We start from the raw sequence: 5,000 nt of genomic DNA, 5'->3' as shown, positions 1-5,000 counted from the left end.
CTCGCGCTTACTGGGAATTCCTCGTTCATGGGGAACAATTGCAAGCCCCAATCCCTAGCACGAAGGAGGTTCAGCGGGTTACCCCGACCTTTCGGCCTAGGAAGACACGCTGATTCCTTCAGTGTAGCGCGCGTGCGGCCCAGAACATCTAAGGGCATCACAGACCTGTTATTGCTCAATCTCGTGCGGCTAGAAGCCGCCTGTCCCTCTAAGAAGAAAAGTAATCGCTGACAGCACGAAGGATGTCACGCGACTAGTTAGCAGGCTAGAGTCTCGTTCGTTATCGGAATTAACCAGACAAATCGCTCCACCAACTAAGAACGGCCATGCACCACCACCCACCGAATCAAGAAAGAGCTATCAATCTGTCAATCCTTCCGGTGTCCGGGCCTGGTGAGGTTTCCCGTGTTGAGTCAAATTAAGCCGCAGGCTCCACTCCTGGTGGTGCCCTTCCGTCAATTCCTTTAAGTTTCAGCTTTGCAACCATACTTCCCCCGGAACCCAAAAGCTTTGGTTTCCCGGAGGCTGCCCGCCGAGTCATCGGAGGAACTGCGGCGGATCGCTGGCTGGCATCGTTTATGGTTAGAACTAGGGCGGTATCTGATCGCCTTCGAACCTCTAACTTTCGTTCTTGATTAATGAAAACATACTTGGCAAATGCTTTCGCTTCTGTTCGTCTTGCGACGATCCAAGAATTTCACCTCTAACGTCGCAATACGAATGCCCCCGCCTGTCCCTATTAATCATTACCTCGGGTTCCGAAAACCAACAAAATAGAACCGAGGTCCTATTCCATTATTCCATGCACACAGTATTCAGGCGGGCTTGCCTGCTTTAAGCACTCTAATTTGTTCAAAGTAAACGTGCCGGCCCACCGAGACACTCAACTAAGAGCACCCTGGTAGGATTTCAACGGGGTCCGCCTCGGGACGCGCAAGCACGCCTTCGGCTCGCCCCACCGGCAGGACGTCCCACGATACATGCCAGTTAAACACCGACGGGCGGTGAACCAACAGCGTGGGACACAAATCCAACTACGAGCTTTTTAACCGCAACAACTTTAATATACGCTATTGGAGCTGGAATTACCGCGGCTGCTGGCACCAGACTTGCCCTCCAATAGATACTCGTTAAAGGATTTAAAGTGTACTCATTCCGATTACGGGGCCTCGGATGAGTCCCGTATCGTTATTTTTCGTCACTACCTCCCCGTGCCGGGAGTGGGTAATTTGCGCGCCTGCTGCCTTCCTTGGATGTGGTAGCCGTTTCTCAGGCTCCCTCTCCGGAATCGAACCCTGATTCCCCGTTACCCGTTACAACCATGGTAGGCGCAGAACCTACCATCGACAGTTGATAAGGCAGACATTTGAAAGATGCGTCGCCGGTACGAGGACCGTGCGATCAGCCCAAAGTTATTCAGAGTCACCAAGGCAAACGGACCAGACGAGCCAATCCGATTGGTTTTGATCTAATAAAAGCGTCCCTTCCATCTCTGGTCGGGACTCTGTTTGCATGTATTAGCTCTAGAATTACCACAGTTATCCAAGTAACGTGGGTACGATCTAAGGAACCATAACTGATTTAATGAGCCATTCGCGGTTTCACCTTAATGCGGCTTGTACTGAGACATGCATGGCTTAATCTTTGAGACAAGCATATGACTACTGGCAGGATCAACCAGGGAGCTGCGTCAACGAGAGCTGAGCAGCCGGCCGCCCGGGAGTGTGTCCCGAGGGCCCGCGCGAACACGCAAGCGTCCGCTCAATTATTCTGCAAACAGGAGGAGGCTGAGCTCCCCTGCACGATACACCTCGAAACCCTCTCAGGTCCCGGCGGCGCGCAGCGCCGTCCTAAGTACTTGGTCGGGTTCGAGAGAGGCGCAATCGCCCGGAGATGGGCGAGTAGACGCTTTCAGTGCGAACACCCGTGCTCCCAACTGAGCTTGCCGCTGCCGACAGAGGCCCGGGAGCGTGCTGTCGTGGCATTGCCGGCGGGAAACAACACGCGCCACCTACGGTGACCGGCAGCTCCAACGCCAGCGCCACAGAAGGGCAAAGCCCCACTTGGGTGCAGAAGCGAACTCTCCCAGCACAGCGCACGCGCCAACACGTCCGCAGAGCTGCGATACAAACCACCTGCGAGAACCGCTGGGGGCGACCGAGCAGCAGACGGCGTCGCGACGCCGAGTGCCGGGCGGCGGCGCATCCTCAACGCACACAGTCCGCAATCGGACCAGCACACTGCAGATGTCCACCGCGCTTCGCACCGGGCTCGGCAGAACCCACTTTGGCCGCCTGGCGCCGCGCGCAGGGTGCGCCGGCGCATAGCTGGGACGCCAGCCGGGCCCGTCGGCCGGCGCTCCTGCCACTGGGCGCCCCCCACCAGCCGGCTGTAGTGCGTGCGCTCACGCAGCGCGCGGCCAGCACGCCGGGCGGCCCCCCCTCACCGGCCGGGGACTGTCCCGCCAAGCCACAGCCTCGTATCGCTTCATACCCACATGGCCAACTCAGGTTCGGGGGCATGGCGGGTACCGCCGAAACAACCGGTTCATAGATGTACCGATCGTCGCTATCACCGATGCACCTGCAGCGCGAACAACCGCTCAACAACTGATTTCCAGTTCATTTGCGGATCTTTGGCAGCAAACGTATACGTCAATCTACATTTGCGAAATCTACGATTCTGGCATGCCTGCATGTTATGTGTCACGACACGCTACATCAGCCCACATACACACTGCGGCATGTACACGAGAGAACACGTGGAAGATGGTCCGCGCACGTGTGCAATGTCCCTTGCGCGGTCGACTGTCAACCGGCCTCTGTAGCATGTCGCAGATGTGGAACGCGGTCCACCGTGCTATCATGTTGTGTGGGGCAATACGATTAAATAGGAAAACCCTCGTCGCTACATCAACAGACGGCTCACGCTGATTCCCGGCAGAGGGAGGAGGGGGGGGGGGGGGGGCCAACATGCAATACTTTCGTCCGTACCTACCTACCACATGTCTGTACGGCGTACAACAGTGCAATCTCGCTGTAATGGGGAGACGAGACAAGTAGCATCGTGCACAACATATGGCCCTTATGATTCGCCATTGTAGGGCGCAGCCGGTGTACGGTCAAGCATGTGCCACATTATGTCACTCAGTACGTAACGACGGATGATCAGTGTGGGTTACGCGTACATCAGCGGACAGTCCACACAGGCCGTACCACAACGTACACTGACTGCATCGACAACCGAATGCAACTGAACAGCTGCAAGGCTCATTTCACAAACAAACGCCTGACCGACCAGCTTGGAAGGGCAGGAGGGGAGGGCGATATTCGTTCTGTAGCGGTACACCCTTCCAGTGGTTAGCGGGACTGTGTAGAAAGTACGCAACACTCGAAAGACCTTTATGTGAGGGTACGCACCATGGCATCAAGAAATACACATGACACCAGAGGATCCAAGCAGTGAACTATGTTCAGAGGGTTGCTGTTAGGCAAAGCTACATTCCTGTGACGTTACATGTGACAGTTAAGGTGCAGTGTAAGTTAGGTTAAGGTGCAGCGTAAGTTAGGTTAAGGTGCAGCGTAAGTTAGGTTAAGGTGCAGCGTAAGTTAGGTTAAGGTGCAGCGTAAGTTAGGTTAAGGTGCAGCGTAACTTGGGTTAGGTCAGCGTAACTTGGGTTAGGTGCAGCGTAACTTGGGTTAAGGTGCAGCGTAACTTGGGTTAAGGTGCAGCGTAACTTGGGTTAAGGTGCAGCGTAACTTGGGTTAAGGTGCAGCGTAACTTGGGTTAAGGTGCAGCGTAACTTGGGTTAAGGTGCAGCGTAACTTGGGTTAAGGTGCAGCGTAACTTGGGTTAAGGTGCAGCGTAACTTGGGTTAAGGTGCAGCGTAACTTGGGTTAAGGTGCAGCGTAACTTGGGTTAAGGTGCAGCGTAACTTGGGTTAAGGTGCAGCGTAACTTGGGTTAAGGTGCAGCGTAACTTGGGTTAAGGTGCAGCGTAACTTGGGTTAAGGTGCAGCGTAACTTGGGTTAAGGTGCAGCGTAACTTGGGTTAAGGTGCAGCGTAACTTGGGTTAAGGTGCAGCGTAACTTGGGTTAAGGTGCAGCGTAACTTGGGTTAAGGTGCAGCGTAACTTGGGTTAAGGTGCAGCGTAACTTGGGTTAAGGTGCAGCGTAACTTGGGTTAAGGTGCAGCGTAACTTGGGTTAAGGTGCAGCGTAACTTGGGTTAAGGTGCAGCGTAAACTTGGGTTAAGGTGCAGCGTAACTTGGGTTAAGGTGCAGCGTAACTTAGGTTAAGGTGCAGCGTAACTTAGGTTAAGGTGCCAACGTGGGTTAGGTTAAGGGGCCAACGTGGGTTAGGTTAAGGGCCAACGTGGGTTAGGTTAAGAACACGCGATCTAGTGTTTAAGGGCCAACGTGGGTTAGGTTAAGGGCCAACGTGGGTTAGGTTAAGGGCCAACGTGGGTTAGGTTAAGGGCCAACGTGGGTTAGGTTAAGGGCCAACGTGGGTTAGGTTAAGGGCCAACGTGGGTTAGGTTAAGGGCCAACGTGGGTTAGGTTGCCAGAGATGTGTCAAATCAGGATGTACGTTTGGCTGGTGTCAGGTGGTGGGTTGGTTCGATGCCTTTATAAGGAGTGTGGCCAAAGGGTATTTTATTACTTGTACCTTTTGTGTTGTGGCGTGGCGTTGCGTCCTGTGTTGATACTGGGTGGACCACTGTGGGTGTTGCTGGCTGATTTGAGCTGCGTTGTTTGCGGGTGGTGTGAGACATTCTGTCTTATTAGTGGACGTGACGTTCCTCTTGTCGTTCTTTGGATAGTGTCCTGTGGCAGCGAGGATAAAATGGATGTTGTTGAACGATAGTGCTTTGGTGCTTTCGCTTTGTTACACACAGAGTGGACTGTGAGATAGGGTGACTGGGTCGAGTGCGGTTCACACTGTCCTCCCCAGTTTACAGTATGTATCATCTATGTATGTGGTCCTGCATCATTTACTAAG

The 5,000-nt window shown here is 54.0% G+C and overlaps 1 non-coding gene across 1 annotated transcript in view; it reads right to left on the bottom strand.

Annotated features, from left to right (window-relative positions):
• The window catches only part of LOC126326482 (small subunit ribosomal RNA), a 1,893-nt gene extending 209 nt beyond the window's left edge, over positions 1–1,684 (bottom strand). Inside the window, exon 1 of the ribosomal RNA XR_007560726.1 lies at positions 1–1,684. This exon is cut by the window's left edge and continues 209 nt beyond it. This is a non-coding gene — a ribosomal RNA (small subunit ribosomal RNA).
• Positions 1,685–5,000: the final 3,316 nt, after the last annotated feature.

This window comes from Schistocerca gregaria, unplaced genomic scaffold (genome assembly GCF_023897955.1).
Source record: "Schistocerca gregaria isolate iqSchGreg1 unplaced genomic scaffold, iqSchGreg1.2 ptg000993l, whole genome shotgun sequence".
NCBI classification, from domain to species: domain Eukaryota; kingdom Metazoa; phylum Arthropoda; class Insecta; order Orthoptera; family Acrididae; genus Schistocerca; species Schistocerca gregaria.
This window is presented reverse-complemented; position numbering and strand designations above follow the sequence as displayed.